The following is an 18364-nucleotide window of genomic DNA, read 5'->3' on the forward strand; positions in this document are numbered from 1 at the left end:
ATAGAAAAGAAATCCGAGTCTAATAACTGATTGTATATTTGGTGTTTGTGGACTCTTAGGTAATTTTGGAAATGTTCTTCATTAACTTGGCTATAGGATAGTGAATTCTTTGTCCTGAGAAATTAATGAAGATTAATACTGAATGGAGAGGTCACACCCTATGATGCTGTGGGGAGCACCACATAAAATTAACAATAAAATTACAAATTCTTAGAGTATTTCAAAAAATAAAAATTACCTGGTGGAAGAAGAGGCAGATGGATACAGCATTTGAATCCATCTTGTTTCCACTACCTTTTGCATTCTATTTTTCATTTAAGAGACCACATTTCTCCAAATGACATGGTTTGTTCAGAATGGAAAGAACTGCTTTCTGGATAGATATCAATACACTCAGTTCATTCCAAGGAAAACTATCTTAGAATTATTATTATACTGCAGGTACTGGGTAATAGTAGGTACTGCCTACAATCTACTCCATGGTGGCAGCTCCTAAAGCCTCTAATTTAAAAGGTAGGCCAAAAAAATTTCTGTGACTATGTTTCTGTTTTATAGGAAAGACTATGCCTGGCTAGTTTGGTTACTAGGGGTGTGTAGATTTGTGTTGCAGAGAAATAGGCAAAAGAAATAAAGGAAGAGGGACAATAAAAGCAGAGTCGGTCTTAGGTTCAGTTTTAAAATTGGCAAGGTTCTCTCTGGCAAACTTTTCAGTGCTTTTCTTAACATATCTTCCTCCTGCCACTTTCCTCTGGCTTTCATGGGTTCCTGAAGTTAAGACCATTTAAAAATTGGATTTAACCCAAGGGAGAAGCAGAAAATCCTCTATCAAGTGAAGTTAAAACTTCAGTAAGGGCATCCTTACTTTTGTTGAATGGAAAATATATCCAACAGAAAGGGACATCCTTCTTTTGAAATCCTGACCCTACATTGAACAAAATGTTTGAAGGAGATCTACTGTTACACTCCTCACTTCAGCCTGTTTCATTCACCTGATAAAGATTTGACTTTCAGGCTCTACAAAGTTTGCCTGACCTAAGGCCAAATATTTCTAATCAAGTATCCTGTGTTGAGAGAAAGGAGCTGATTTGTGTGTAGCATTTGTAAAGTCCTCAGACTAACTACCATAAGTTCAAGGTACTCAAGTCCATATCTCCTCAAAAAAGATTAGCTCAGAAACCCCCACAGCTTCGTTTACTTTTTTTTTCCAATCTGAGAGAAAACACAATTTCTTTAAATTAGAACTATTTAATGGAATGGTATAACAAAAAAGATTTGTAGAAGAATATTTTCTACCCCACTACCCAAACAGGACACAATCTCACACAAACAGACATACTGCCAGTGGGGAGAATGGACTTGCATAATGTAAAGTGCCTATACCTGAGGAACATGTGAAGGAGCAACTCAAACCTTTGATGCTTCAGTACTCTAGCAATGCAAATTAAATGGACTCTGAGGTTCCACCTCACACCTGTCAGATTAGCTACTATGACAGAAAAGGAAAATGGCAAATATTGAAAGAGATGTGGAAAAAATGGGACACTAATGCACTGCTGGTCAAGTTGTGAACTGATCCAACCATTCTAGAGCACAATTTTGAGCTATGCCCAAAGGACTATAAAATTGTGCATACCCTTTGACCCAGCAACACCACTAGTGGGTCTATATCCCAAAGACATCAAAGGAAAAGGAAAAGGATCTATATACATAAAAATATTTACATCAACTCTTTTTGTTGTGGCAAAGAATTGGAAATTGAGGGGTAACCCATCAATTGGGGAGTGGCTGAATAAATTGTGGTATATGATTGTGATAGAATACTATTGTGGTATTAGAAATGACAAAGAGGGTGTTTTCAGAAAAATCTGAGAAGACCTATATGAACTGAGGCAAAATGAAGTGAGCAGAACCAGTAGAATGTTGTACACAGTAACAGCAATATTTAATGATCAACTGTGTGTGACTTAGCTTTTTTGGTCAACACAGTCATCTAAGAGAATTTCAAAGCACTTACGAAAAATGCTGTCCACCTCCAGAGAGAGAACTGATGGAGTCTGAGGACTGAAGCATAATTCCTTCTTGATTTTTCTTGCTTTTTTTGCAAAATGGCTAATGTGAAAATGTTTTGCATGATTTCACACATATAATTGATATCTCATGTTCTGCTTCTCAATGGGTAAGGAAGGGACAATAAAGAGGGAGAGAATTTGGAAATCAAAATTTTTAAGAATTAATGTTAAAAATAAATAATAAATTTTGGGAAATAAACTAAGGACAGGGAAAGGTAAAAAAAGAAAGTTGGGAGAGAATGTAGATGAGGCAGTACAGTTGTAATAGATCCTGCCTCGCATATACCTTTGGCAATTACACATCCATCTCTCTGCCTTATTCTTCTACTGGTGTTTATTTTCAGAGGGTGATTAAACAGGGTTATTTCTGTGGTGAATACAGAAACAAAAATTAAACAATGTAAGTACTTACAGTCTACTAGGGTGATACATGTACACAGATAAGTGAATACAAGGTAATTCAAGAAGAGAGAGCACAGGAACAACTGGGGAGATATCTCCCCTTTCTAATCCAGCTATCACATAGCTATAAAAAATAATCTTCCTAATGCACAGTTCTAATAATGTCACTCCCATGCTCAAAAACCTTCAGTGGCTCCTATTTCTCTAGGATAAAATACATACTCTCTAATCCTGTTCAATTTAATCCTGTTCAAAAAAAAAGTCCCTGCCCTCGAGGAGCATACATTCTTTGGACATTCCGTGTGCCGCATCTTTGCATTAGCACTATCTGTCCCCCATGTTTGGAATGTAATCCTTCCTCACCTGTATCTCTTAGAATCCTTATCTTCCCCCAACGCACAGGTTAGTTGCTTCCTCCTCTGTGGAGCTTTCCCTTACCTCCCCAGTTGTTCCTGTGCTCTCTCTTCTTGAATTACCTTGTATTCACTTATCTGTGTACATGTATCACCCTAGTAGACTGTAAGTACTTACACTATTTAATTTTTGTTTCTGTATTCACCACAGAAATAACCCTGTTTAATCACCTTCTGGAAATAAGCATCAGTAGAAGAATAAGGCAGGGAGATGGATTTGTACTTGCCAAAGGTATTTGCCACCATTATGGAGGAGCTCCAGCACAGAAGACAGGTAAAGGAGATGTTCCTTGTGGATGCTGAAGTACTCTCTAGATTCATGTTTGAGGCTGTTGATTGTACCAAGCCCCAAGACATTGACGATTCTGCTAAAAGAGCTCATAATCACTGAAAAGAGTTTAGTCTGTCTGTCTATGCATGTAGGAAAGACCAAATGGATGAAAATTGTCTATTACATGGATTTTGACATACATCTGAATAGCCTCTCTGTAGAGCTAATCCAACAATACATATATCTTGTACATATAATGCCTACGGACAATGATCTAGGCTCGAAGTTGAAAAGGAGGAGAGTGGACTGGATTGCTTTCAAGAAATTTCAAGGGACTTCTGCTTTCGGGAGCCAAGATGGCGGAGTAAGAATTTGAAAATGCCTTTGCCCCGAACTATCTTCAGAACTGGTGCATAGCTAAAGATGACAAAAAGCACCCTGAAACCCATGATGGCTACACGCAGATCATCGCTAATGATCGTGGTCATCTGCTACCTTCAGTTCCCAGGTCCAAGACCAGTCGTGCAGATGTCACCAGCTCGAGTAACCCTGACTTCCCGTTCCACTGCTGCTGCTAACCAATTAATAAACTGGGTGCAGAAAAACTCCGATCTGCTCAACGCTTCCACTGGACTATGTCCAGACATCCGGGGACTTGTACTTATACCTGATTCTTCTTGACCCATTCTTTTTTCACAACCTTGGGCCCAGCAGGGGGAGCCTTTAGACAACTCTGATTCATCCTGTCCTAGTCCTATCCATCTACTGCCCAGTTCCAAATTCAATTCAGCAAAGCTGACTACCACTGTGCTTTAGGCACAATATAAACCTGGATTCCTGCCTCACAGAAGCTTAGCTTAGCACGGAAGATGAGTCATGTGCAAAATAACTCTAATATACAAAGCATAATAAGATAAATATGTGAGATAAAAAGTGCTATGAGCTCACAGAAGAGAGCCATCCTCTTGAGAAAAGAGCTTCAAAAGCAGTGAGCTGGACATTAAGGAACAAATATTTGAGCAGATATGGAAGGAGGGCTGCAGGCCAAGGATTATGTTTCAGGAAACTTAAGTAATCCAATCTGACTTGTGTTGGGTGTATGAAAAGGGGATACTGTGAAAGAAAGAAAAAAGACTAGAAAGGTCGATTTGGTTGTGGAGGTCAATGAATGCCAAAATAAGCAATCTGCCTTTATTCTGTAGGCAGAGAGTCACTGAAGATTTTTGAGAAAAGCAATATTATCAAAACTATGCATTAGAAATACGCATTTGGCAGCCATGTGAAGGATTAAGGAAAAAACAAGAAGTAGGAAAGGAAGCTATTGCAAGAGATTCTGAGGTCCCAAAACAGTCATTGTGAAAATGAGATATTGTGGAAGCAGAAAATCTAACCTTATAAGACCTGAGTTCAAGTCCTGATTCTGCCACTTACTGGCTCTGTAACCTTTAGATGAGGTCCCAAAATAGAGTGATCATGGAAATGAAGGATATGAGGGATATAGAACAGCGAATCAAACCTTTGAAGATCTGAGTCCAAGTCCTGGTTCTGCCACTTACTAGCTTGGGCAAGTCACCTGGTTTCTCTGGACCTCAGTTTTCCCACCTGTAAAATAAAAGTGTGGTACTAGATGATATCTAAGATCCAATTCAAATCTTAATATTGATTCTTAGCCAAGGTGAATAGATGGTCATACTGTTCATTCAAATACAAAGACAGTAATAAACTTGGGAATTTAGATGATTTGGACATTGGCTCAAGTTTGAGATTTCAATACTTTTAGGTGGAAATGCCCACTAGATACTTGTCAATATGGGTTTGAAGCTTTGACTAGCAGAGGGGGGGCTAAAACAGGTGGTAGAAGTGATAATAGGGGCTGATCTAATCTCAAAGGAAGGTGGGGTACAATGGACCTTAATTGGCTATAAGATGAATCTGATCCACCAAGCTGTTGTCATCCCACAGCCCCAAGATTCAGGACCACGTAGAAACGGGAGCCCAAAGCCTCCAGAGAAGACTATTACTCCAAAAGCTGTACAAGAGATTCTGCATCCCTCTTCAGCCATAAATTCCCACCCTCAAGAGGCCTCCCCAAGGCCTCTCCAGCCCTGCTTCCACCCCCAAACTGATTGGCCCATGCTCATGCTCCTGCTCTTGCTCTAGCTCCAGAGCTTCAAAAACTGCACCCAGAAGTCCCATGACTCCAGAGGCCTGCCATGGTCATAATGAGCCCGAGGGCCAGGAAATCCAAGAGAGGAATGTGGAAAATTCTAATGAGGAACCCCAGCAGCAGACAGAGACACCAGCCCCATTGAGTCCCAAGGAGATAATGGAGTGAACTTAATTCTACCTCAGGAATGTCAAACAAGTTTACATGGGGTGTGGATAAATGAAAATCTTAAAATTAAACAATTTAATAAAAATAAAATGTGAAGTCTTCTGATCTGGGTCTTCCCCTCCTTCTATATTTGCCATTTCTAATACAAATGCGAGGAAGGAAGGAATCTCAGGAGCACAGGGTTCTAGCTTTAACTGGACCAGGTTAGGGAAGCACAAGATTCCAGAGGGAAAGACAAGTCCAGTTGCTCGAGAATTAAAAAGAAAAACAAACAAACCCACAAACAACAAAGTTCTGGATCACATAGTGTGGCTTTAGATCAGGAAGTGATTTAATACCATAAAAGTATTCATGACGTACCTTTGTAACTAATCATAGGGGAAGATAGTGAGAACATTTATTCTGTCCTTGCAGAACTTAAAATCTAATGGTATAGGGGCAGCTAGGTGGCACAGTGGATAGATCTCTGACCTTGGAGTGAAGAGGACCTGAGTTCAAATATAGCTTCAGACACCTGACCCTTACTAGCTGTGTGACCCTGGGCAAGTCACTTAACTCCAATCGCCTCACCAAAAGCAAAAAAAAAAAATCTAAGGGTGTAGATAGGACACATAGAGGAAAATGACAGCAATACTCATCAGTATAAAATAATGCATATGCTAAGTGCTCAGGAAAATGGGAAGTAAAAGCGGCGATATCAAATAACAAACGATTACTCAACTCATACCTCGTAAAATAATGCAATGAATCTGTAATCTCAATGTGGGCATTCTCTCTAACAATAAATTGCAATCAAGCTATGTGTTCTCATAAATTCACCACTGGAGATTCATCCAATGTGAAAAGGGTCTTTTCTTTTTTGACATCAAGATTCCAGCAGTGGTGCATATGGGCTACCATATGAGGTAATTCACCATGTGGCCAGTCTATCTTTTCTTCCTAATTTCTTTGAAGACATCTCAATCAAATGGGAAGTTAAAATAGTTGATAACTCAGGCTAGGGGAAAATTTAAAGTACCTTCCCCATTCTGCAACGATAGTTTGGCTGATAAGTATAGTATCTCATAAGGTCCTGGCTAGAATGGTTCAGGACAGATTTTCAGGAGTTGACATCATAAAAAGTTGAGACATAAAAATGCTGAAGGAACAGAATTCCACTGATGTTACCTCAGACATATCATCTAATTACCATCTATCTATCTATCTCACCCCTATATCCTATTTGGCTAGTAGCTCCGATCTCCCTTGATAAGGCAACAAAAACAGAATATTTCTAAAGTTCACCCATGAGCAGTTAGTGGTCATCAGAAAAAGTCTTCTTAAAATACAAGGAATTAAAAAAATCAAAGAAAAGGGGAAACGATCTATTTATGCAAAAATATTTATAGCAGTTCTTTCTGTGATGGCAAAGAATTGGAAACTGAGAGGATGCTCACCAGTTGGGAAAGGGCTGAACAAATTGTGGTATTTGATTGTGACGGAATGCTATTGTGCTGTAAGAAATGATGAGTAGGATGGTTTCAGAAAAACCTGGGAGGACTTACAAGAACTGCAAAGTGAAGTGAGCAGAACCAGAAGAACGTTCTACACAGCAATAGCAATATTGGCAGGATAATAAACTGTAAAAGATTTAGCTACTCTGATCAAGACAATTCCATGATAAAAAATGCTAACCATAACCAGAAAGAGAACTCATGAACTTTGAATCCAGATTGAAGCATACCTTTTTTTACTTTTGTTTTTGTTTGTTTTCTTTTGCAACATGGCTAATGTGGAAATAGATTTTGCTTGATTTCACATGTATATTTACTATCAAAAATTGCCTTTTCAAGGAGGGAGGAGACATGGGAGGGAGGGAGAGAATTTGGAACTCAAAATTTAAAAAAAAAGATTGCTAAAAAATTCAAAGCTCCTCAACTGACTCCAAGTTTCTTATGAAAGCAAAGGTCCATTTTCTCCAATACCCATATTTTTCCAGTATTGTTATATAGCTGATGCATCTAGAATAGCATTGCTTTCAAAGAACTAAAACAAGCATCATGTAGAGGACAGTGATAATGAGTATGAGTAGGCCACAACATATGAATGAAAAACTCCTAAACAGTATTAAAGATTTTCTTTACATCAAAGAATTGTATCATAGGAAGAGAAGATGGGCTAGTCATGTGGTAAGAAAAAAGGAAAACTGAAGGATGGCAAATATTGCTGAACAAAAGCAAAGAACGGCTCCAGCACATTGACTGGACCCCCCATGTGGTGAATTTTTAGATGAACATTGACAAAAGTCAAACAGTATGGGTGGGCACAGATGGGATCTAAGTCACTAGAAAGAACTTGTGAATTGGATCACAGATCCATTTAACTAATTATCCTAGCACCTTTCAAAGTGCCTCACTTACAGTAGGTATTTAATGAATGCTTGCTAAATTGAATTTGAGTGTGTTTAATTGGTATTACAGAAAAAAAAACAGCACAAAAACAATGTGATGGCTATGTCTAGGGCGACATGGGAAATAGTAAGAAATATAAGATATGCTTCCTTCTTCAGAGCTCTTATGACATAGTTGACAAAGGAATGCAGGATCTTGAAAAGATCATTAAGAATACTGGACAAGCATATGTGCAAGCATATAATTTTTGTGGTAGCTAAAAAATCCTAGAAACAAAGTGGGTACCCATTAATTGGTGGATATCTGAACAAATTGTAGTGTCTGAATATGATGGAATACTATTGTTACATGAGAAATGACAAATATGAGTTTGAGGGGAAAAGGACTTATATGAATGGGTACAACACAAACCAAGCAGAATAAAAATTATATATATATATATATATATATATATATATATATATATATATATATATATATATATACATATATATAAAGTAACTATGCCAAAGTAAATTAAAATAGCACTAAAAGATATCCTGTCTCCAATTAATTGCAATAAACATCTTGTTATTAGGTAATAGATCACCAAACACCTATGTACAAAGCTGGAGGACTATTGTAAGCACTGTCAGACATGGTCTTCTTGTCCATTGATTTGTTTAACTATTTTTCTTTGTTAAAAAGAATGTGTATGGGAGAGTTAATATGGCAAAGGACTACGGTATAAAAAATAAAAGCATCAATAGCACTTAAAAATAATATAAGGCAGGCAGCATGTACATGTCTCATAAATGGGCTACAGGGCTGGCTGAAGAAAGTGGTGGGGAATTTTTACCTGTTTGCACCCATCTTAATACTTGTCTATGCCCATTGTTGCTATTGATGTTAACAAAAATAATATAATATTTTCACCCTATGGCCAAAATACAATCACACAAATATTTTAAATAGAAGGAAGAGCAAAGACTTTTGGAGATTAAATATTAACATATAGAAGTTTTATCTGCCTCTTATGGCAAAATCTTTTTTCACCTGCTACCTGGTTAGAATACTGCCCCATCTCATGCCTTTTCTTCTTGCTATCAAATTTCCTTTACTAGTAATTTATACTTCCTTACCACTCATTCTTTCTCTGCCCCTTGCAATTTGACTTCTCCCATCACAACTGCTCTCTTCCAGCAATTTGACCACATGAATGACAATGACCACATAAATTGCCAAATCTAGTGACTTTTTCTCAGTTCTTGTCTTTGTTAACCTCTTAGCAACATTTGCCACCCATTACTTCTGTGACACTAGGGTTTCCGATCTCTCTGCTCTTTCTCTGGCTCTTCCTTCTTCCATCCACCAAACATGAAGGTCCCCAAGGATTTGTTCTCAGCCCTCCTCTCTCTCTACATTTCCCCTTTTGAAAACCTCATTCATTCCTATGGTTTCAATTATCATCCATTGCGTTGATTTCTCCCCAGCACGATATCTTATTTAGAGCATATAGCAAATATTTGTAGATACTTTGGCATGTTTCAGATAAATAATACGGGTTTAAACTACCATTTTACTTTCATTGGATTATTTCCTAATGCATAAATTATCTTTCCAATTTTTTTTTCTTATTCATATAATCATAGGTTAAGAGCTAGAAGGAGACCTTGGAAGTCGTTTAGTTCAAATGAGGGGCATTTTACATATGGAGATACTTTGTCCAAGAGAGGATAAGTGATTTATACACATAGCTACTAAGTGGAGAAATCAGGTTCTCTGACTTCATTGTGAACATCCTCAGAGCTTCTGTAATAGCTGCAATATTTTTTTTCCTTTTGATCCAGTGCTAGACTGGATGTAAGAATCTTAGACATGATGTAAGCAGATTCTTGAATTCTCTATTCTGTCAATTTCTTTAAACATCTCCAGTAGAGATGTTCTAAGAACCTGTACCTATTGTATATACCAAACCTCCAGGACACATCAAGAGAGAATTTCTGTAGTCTTTTCTACTAATGGCAGGATTATTTGCACTAGCAAGATTAGATATTCTTTTAAAACTTTGTGGGAAATTGGTCTTTGACAAATAATACATGTACTTGAAAAAAAAAGAAACTGTGAATTCATGATTTCTATGTATTTATATTCATCCATACACTTGTGGAAAATGACATTGTGAGTGTATATGTTTCTTGATGAAAGTAACCCAGAATTAGACATAAAATAGAAGGTGTTTGAACCAATTTAGTATCAACAACATCCAGTCTTTATAAAATTGTAGGTTTACACAACTTTAAAATATAGCTTGTTTATTTGGGAGAATTTAACTGTGACTCACGTTTCTCTGAAAGAGACAGAAAGGAAGATGGATAGTCAGAGCCAATTACAGGCAGACAGCCCAGCAGTCTAACAAAATATGATTTGAAGGGCCTCTGTTCGGTTCTGTCGAAGCCCCCGGCTGGTTTCCTCGTACATTATAAGTCAAAGGAGAATTTGTCAGGGCTGTGTATTTTGACAGAGCATTTGCTTTGTGTACATGGACAGGTTCTTTATGTGTCTTCAAATCAGAGGAGAACCATTTGAATGGAGAAAATTATGGCTCATAAAGTGGCCCCGTTAGGTGCCGTGACTGTGCTTAGCCAACTGCAGGCCAGGCCTATGGGGAGAGGTGCTATGTTGCCATGTAAATTACAGGCTGCCCTAGCCAAGAAATCAATCAGCTTGGCTGAGACCAAGGCATTGCGAGTTTCTCTGCATAGTCTGGCATCCAAATGAGAAGGGGAAATATGGAAATCTTTGTGAAAGTGGTTGCATGCATTAAAAGGGGGGAGGGAAGGCTTAAAATCTATTGCTGGGCAGCCTGCAGCTTCATCCTTCCATCATTTCCATTAACCACCTTTAGTCTCCCAAGAGCAAAAGCCATGGTACCTTCTGCTGCTTCAAAGACCCCACAGGATGCCATTATCTGAACTCCTGTGTGCCAGGAAGTTAAAATGAATTAGACAATCAGAAACATTGTAGATTTGGAAACAGCACTGGACTCAGAACCAGGGTCCTGGGTTCAAGTATAGACTTTTCCACTCACTAGTTGTATGACCTTATACAAGTCACGTCATAGTTTTAGTCCTTTGTTTCCTCATTTGTATAATGAGTTTCAGACTGCATGACCTCTAAAATGCTTTCTAGATCCAAAGTTCTGTGTTTTAATGAAACAAGACCTCGGTCAGATCTCAGCTCTGATAGTAAAGCTTTGGGGCTATAGTGTACCTTGGGGAGAAAAGACACCTATATCCAAAAAGGGTAGACAATTAATGCTACTAATTCAGTTCTCTTATTATCCCCACTTATTTTTGGAAAAATGCTTTTGGCTGGACTTGGAAAACAAATGTCTATTTCTCTTTCTCTTTCACTCTTAAAGTCCTATCAGTTAAAATCCATTTAGCCATGAAACATTTTTCTATCCTTCATTATTTAGAATAATAAAATTCCCACTTTCCCCCCTAAATTATTGATACTTAGAAGGACACACACATACCCAGGTGTGAGTGTCTAAAGAAGATGGTTTTCTATGAGAAGCCCAAGACTAATAAAACACCTGGAAAAGTAAACTATGACTTAATTCTATAGTCTTTGCCAAGAAGATGGAGAAAAGGTCCACACACCCATGAAGTACTATTATATAGCTCAGGTGGGTAAAGCACTAGGGCCATTGAATTATATATGTGGATACATGCATACATACATACATACATACATACATACATACATACATACGTGTCAGGTGTGCTACAAAGCTCCCTGCAGACTTTGGTCGGCTATTTCTGCAGGTAAATCAAATGAAAATGCATATAGGTAGGAAGCAGAGACAATGACCTTGTTCCCTGGACTTAGCATTCTGTGACTGTTTGCCCACCCATTCATCTATAAAGGAAAATGCAAGCAACTTTGGGTTTGAAAACTGAGGAATTCCAAACCCCAGGTAGCTATTAGTCAAATAACTTTTACTTCCAAAGATTAAAATTTGGAAAATATATGGAATAATCAATATAAGCTAGGAGGAGAGCTCAAGCACCTGGATCAGAAAGAGTCCAAGGAAAAAGCTAAGAATGATAGCATTGACTATCTGGGAAGGCCCTTCTCTTTGTTCTAAAGAACTTTGAGAGTGGAGGAAAGGGTAGGTGGGAAATGATAGTGATGTGTGTACGAAGAAGAAAAGAAAGAAAAATTCCAGCAAGGGACTAAAACTACATGAGATCAGAAAGAAGTTCAAAGGGAGACAGACAAGCTAGGGAGCATTAGCACTATAGTGTTAAATTTAATATATACTTAAGAAGCAAAGCTGCACATGATGGAGATTGATAGTTTCATATATGATCTTCCTTTTCAATTCTCTGTATATGGAGATATTCATGTTTATTGATGTTTGCTAAGTTCATAATAGAAAATGAAAGACCATGGTGCCTGGGCTGAGTATTTCCTCATAGGAAGATGAGAGGTCCTAGTAACCCAGACTCTGAGGGGAAAATAAGATGGGGAAGTTTTTTGCTGGTACTAGAGCAAGAATTTTCTGCCTTAAAAAAAAAAGAACAAGGAAATGTATATTGGTTTTATGCTAAGAATACATGGCAGCCCCTATTCTTCCTTGAGACAGAGATGGTTAAGAATTTCAATTGAACCAGAAGGTGGGGACAGTTCAGATGACATTTAAGCATTCTGGTGGAAACTACAGTGGGGGCAGCATATAATAGTAGAGGTGAGACAATGTGTAAACTAAGCAGCATCTGATAGAGACTCTGAGATAAGGGAGAAGAAAGACTGATGGAAGTAGTGCATCACCCTCCTAAAAGACTTTGGGAGTGATAGGATTACTCCTCCACCTGCGCCATGGTCCCATATACTTCCTATGTATGTCTCTCTAAGAGTGTGTCCTAGCTACATATGTTACCTGTGTATGCCCACTCTTCCCACTGATGCTCTATATATTTTGAGAGGTTGCGCCCCAGGTTTATGGCTGGCCTATATAGACACAGAGGTTTTGATAGTTTAGTGGATTTCCTATTTCATATGAGTATTTCCTTCAAAAGTGTAGCTCTCATCCCAGTAATGTCTTCTTAGCTTCTGGGAACTTTATGTCCTCCCATAAAACCTCCACAAGTGACTTACCCACAGATTCCCCACCCAGAATGGTGGGGGTTGAGGATTTTGTTCATCTGTAGTATACTTAACAGATATGTACTGAAACTGCTTTGTCCACCTAACTGAATATCGCAATGTGGACAATAGGCATTCATTATCCACTTGGTTTTTCCCATTTGGATGGTTGATCAAACTCTTTTGAATGATTATGGATTCTCATTTAGGAGGATTTGCCTTGTTCTGGAGCTTAATGTGATCAGCATTAACATCATTCATAAGAAGAGTATCTGGATGGCTTCAGCATCCATAGTGAGTCCTTCTTTCATTTAGATTCCACACTGGACATCTTCCATGATTGTAGCAATATTCTTTGTTGAGCGTAATTTTCTCTGGTTTATATCTAACTTGTCAGAGGATCATTGAAAAAAGTTAATTCTCTTGTAGAATCTTTTGAGTAAGCATATATAGTTTTGACAGATTTTATGCATATGTGTGTGTGTATATATACATATATATATATATATATATATATATATATATAAATCACCTTGCTGAAGGAAATCCTTTAAGGCAATATTTTGTCTCATACATCAAATTATTTTTATGGTCAACAAACAACAAGCACAGTAGGATGTAATATTCTCTATCTTTCAGTCAATTGCATGACTTTTAAGAAATGCTCTATCATAGCATACCACATGCAAAAAATCTTCCTATTCCTTTCTTATATGTTCATCAAGGATTCCTTTGATATATGTATAGATTATTCTTATGTAAAGATTTAGTATAGATGAGTAAGTAGACAGATGAATTTGTAGTTACCAATGTTTTTTCAATTACCTTTTTTTAGTAGTAATAATGTTCATGATATTTTCCAGGAATTTAGTATCCTCCACTCTTTCAGATATCAAAAATTTGGTATTCTCTATTCTTTCAGATATCTTGAGAATTATTTCCTCAGTGCCCTCAAAAGTGTTGCCTTTAGCACAGACCTCTTTGAGTATATCTTTTCTGATATGGCTGCTCTTCTTATCTTTGTTTAATACTATCTCTACTAACTCATGCATTGTATTGGGAATGGGAATATTAGAGTTCAAAGTTTTCAATCCCAAAATAGTTTGGCATAGAAATTTGTCGGTATTTTTCTACTTTTCATTTCTTTGATGTTCTCTTTCTAGGTTCGTCATTTAATGCTTTTAGGCTTAGTTGGTTCTCTCAAGTCTTCTGAAATCTTGGTTTTTATTTCTACTTCTCATTGTTTAATGAAATGATACGACTCATAATTGTCTATAATCCTTCTCCCTAACATTTACAAAAGGGTTATATTTTTAGCTGGTGTCTTCTTTGGCTGCCATTAGTGTTTTTGTTAGACAAAGCAAGTACTTGAGGCAGTTTCTGGGTGTTCTTTTTTTGCCTCCTTTTCGTGACAATTGATTTACATTGATTCAACCTCCTTATGAAATGGTGATAGTCTATGCTGATATCTGTTTTTCATTCATTTCCCATTTTTCACCATCAATAACTTGTTTAAATAGATCATGTTAGAGTTGCTTCTATTGCACACTACATTTTATTTTCATTTTTATCATTTCTTCTAATTTGATATTGATTTTGATCTTTGCTCTAATAAATTGATAGTTTGTGCATAGACATACAGTTCAGAAAGGACTCACCATTGGTTTCCAATCTACTAAAATGCAGTCAAATTAATTTTTGTTATATTATTTGATGTTATGTAATGTTATTCATTGCTTGTCTTATTGAGTTTCTCCTATTTCTTTTATTGAATAAAATATTCATGATATGTAGACATAAGGTTTGTATTGTACAAACTTTCGTCCTCTTTAATTTTTTAATCTTGAGCTTTGGTGCAGTGCGTGGAACACTGAACTTAGAATCAAGAAAACTTGAGTTTGAATCTTATCTCAGACACCTACTTTATGGACAAGTAACTTAAACACTTTCAGTTATTTTTGCATATGTAAAATGGGAATAATAATGGCAACTCTCTTACAGGGTTGTTGTGAGGATCAAATAAGATAACATATATAAAGTGCCTTAAAAACCTTGAGCATTCTATAAATATTAGCCATTATTGCTGTTTTGCTTTCCTGTATACTTTTTTGATGCTACCCCCTATTAAATTAAAGTAACCAATTGTTAAAGTATGAGTTGATTTAATTTGGAGGCTCTTCTTGAATTATTGATAGCATTTTTACAAAGACCCAGAACTAACCTTTTCTCTAATAGTGTTTCCTACCCCCAAACCTGTTCTTCTTCATAATATTCCAATTTCTGCTAAAAGGAACAATGTTCTTCCAGTCATTCTACTCTAGGTTGCTCAGTAAATAGAGCACTGGGTCTGGAATTAGAAAGACCTAAATTCAAATCTGGCCTCAAACACTTACTAGCTGTGTGATGCTAGGTAAGTCACTTAACCTACATTTTTCTTAGTTTCCTCAACTATAAAATGGAGATAATAATAACACCTACTTCCCAGGTTGTTGTGAGGCTTAAATTAGAGAATATGTATAAAGTGTTTAGTACATAGTAGGTACTCAATAAATGCTTATTTCTTTCCTTGATCACTTTCTTTCATCCACCATATTTAATAAGTTACCAGTTTAATTCTTCCTTTGAACTGTTTCTCATATGTATTATTCATTGTCATTACTACTGCTACTATGTTAGTTTAAGCCTTTATCACCTCACACTGAGACTGTTGCAATGATTTCCTGTATCTTCTTCCCCGAATTCATTTTTACATAATTATTTACTATTTAAAATTATTGCATTATATTGTTTTTCTGTGTTTCTGGGTTTTATCTGCGTCTATTATAATGATAAAAATATAGGCTGCCCTTAATTGTAAAAGCAACAGCAACCAACATTGACTTATTTTGAGTGAAACCTATGCCTTTTTCTTCCTAAAGGTAAATTAATAAACATTGTCACACAAAATATAAAGTGTGCTATCAAGAGAAAAGGAACACAGGGAAAATGAGTGGGGATTCCTAGAAGACAAAATTCCAAAATTTTGTCTTCTCAGCTAACTCATCCAGAGAAACACTCCAAAGAATACACCTTGTTTACAATGGATGCAATGTTGATTACTGCCTCCAAAAGCAAGTGACTCCCTATGTAGCTGCTGGTATAGGTGTAACCTCTGCAGAGCCTAAGGAGTACTCTGTAACAATGATGTGGTTAAAGAAGGGGCTCCTTGCCTTTTGAGAGTTGAACTCGACATCTTTTAATATCCCTCCCAACTTAGAATCTATGATCTTATGATCTTTTATCTAGGTGTATGCACTTTTTGATAGGATGAGCAAATCAGCACCACGGCCAGTGGTATTCAACTAGCTGAAACGTGTCTAGTTTTCACAATCCTGCTAGGTAAGACAGGTATTGTTATTCTCATTTTACACTGAAGGAAAGGCAGATTTAATGAAGTGCAGTAATCTGTCCAATATCTCATACAGTGTGTGATAGAGTGAGAACTAGAACACTGATCCACTGACTCGGAGTCTAGAATCCCTTCCACCATAATATGTTAACTGTTTTACACAGTATACATTTAGGAGGCGTATAACAAGTGTTTGTTGGCTGGTTGATTTTCTTTGTGGCGCTAACCAGAAAGAATCCTATAACCTTGGCCTCATTAGCATTGTGCTCCAACTAATTTTGATTTGCTAAAACAAATCGTGTTGTTTCTGTTTAATGGATTATTGAGCCAAGTAGGGGAAAAAATAAAGACACAGTACCTGCTTATTTGATTTCAAAAAGAGCAGGCATTACTTAATGCTCTGAAGAGAGTGCATCAGCTCCTCCTGGTGGCTTGTGAAGTCAAATGCTTTTATTTCCCTATCAACTGTGACAATTGATGTGGAATCCATTCTTGACAATACTGGTTTTCATTTATGCATGTTTTAACTGGAAAACCTCAGAGCACTCAAGACATGTAATGAGCCCATTTTGCAGTTTGGAAAACCAAGAATAGGCTTAATAATTATAAAATATCTGCTTTTACCATAACTTTCAGAAGCCATTCCTGGGAAGGACTGGAAATAAATACCCGTTAATGGGAGAAATCACTGAACAAATAATGGAATATGAATGTAGTTGAATATCATTGCACTATAGAAACTGATGAATACGAAAAATTCAGAAAAAAACTTGGAAAGACTGATGTAGAGTGAAGTAAGCAGAATAAGGAAAACAATTTATATGATGAACTCAATAATGTAAGGAAAAAAAAGATACTGATAGATATTAGAACTCTAACATTGCAGTGTCCAGTATTAACTTCAAAAGACTGAAATGGCAACTATGTCTTCTATTGCCTGTGTGACCTTGGGCAAGTTGCTTGACCTCTATTTATTTCAGTTTCCTCAACTGTAAAATTAAGGAGTTGTACTAAATGGCACCTGAGGTGTCTTCCAATGTTGAATCTATGATCCAATGAACCTTCTTTTGGAAAATAGACAATCCATGTGAAGTGATTTTGATAAAGAAATAAAACAACAATGAAAACTTGAAAAAAAAAAAAAAAGAAAGCATTGCTAGGTCCAAGCCTTGAATTATTGCAAATAGTTTCAGGAAGTGTCTGTTAATGAACTAGCATATATAAGGAAAAGGAGTTTCCATTTAAAAGCTGAGCTTCAGAGATCATTCTAGCTCTTGAGCCATGCTCAAAGATTCTAGTTTTGATATTAAATTTTACAGAACCATAGCTTCCCATTTGAAAGAGGATGGAACAGATGAAGAAAATAGAGGCACAGAGAGAGGGTAAACTGCCTAAAGTCACACAGCAAGTAAATATCAAAGCTTGCTCTAGAACCTGGGCCTCCTGTTTCCCATTCTAGTGTTCTTTCTAATCCACCAAAGACCCTCTCCAAATCCTAGAGGTTAATGTCTATCACTGCATGATGAAGTATTGAATGGAATGTGGCGCTAAACATTTTCCCTCAAGTTGCAGGACCAGAAATACTGTGAGAATATCTTGTCCACTCCAGAAACCATACATGTTTTTAGGGTCAACTTTATATACAGACAAAATCAGAATTCACAGATATTCATAGTGTTTGAAGGACACTAGGAAGACATTATCTCTCTCCCTGCCCTTAAATGTCTTTTATATCATATTCCTGATACCTAAAATTCTACCATTAAAATACTTATTTGCTTTGAGGTATTGCCTCCTTTTGAAAAGTGTAAAGAACCCTGTATTTATATATTAATAAATGGGGGCAAATATTAATCTAGCTCAGTTATTAACACTGTGGTTTGAATTATCCTTTAAAAAGCACTGAGATGGTAGTGAAAAGGCCTGAATTATAGTCACAACTCTGCAACCTAACAAGGTA

The 18364-nt window shown here is 36.9% G+C and overlaps 1 pseudogene; it reads left to right on the top strand.

Moving 5' to 3' along the window:
- Positions 1 to 479: 479 nt before the first annotated feature.
- On the top strand, positions 480 to 5595 carry LOC110209609 (protein Flattop-like; annotated as a pseudogene).
- Positions 5596 to 18364: the final 12769 nt, after the last annotated feature.

This window comes from Phascolarctos cinereus, unplaced genomic scaffold (genome assembly GCF_003287225.1).
Source record: "Phascolarctos cinereus isolate Bilbo 61053 unplaced genomic scaffold, phaCin_HiC Scaffold_3;HRSCAF=262, whole genome shotgun sequence".
Taxonomy (NCBI): Eukaryota; Metazoa; Chordata; class Mammalia; order Diprotodontia; family Phascolarctidae; genus Phascolarctos; species Phascolarctos cinereus.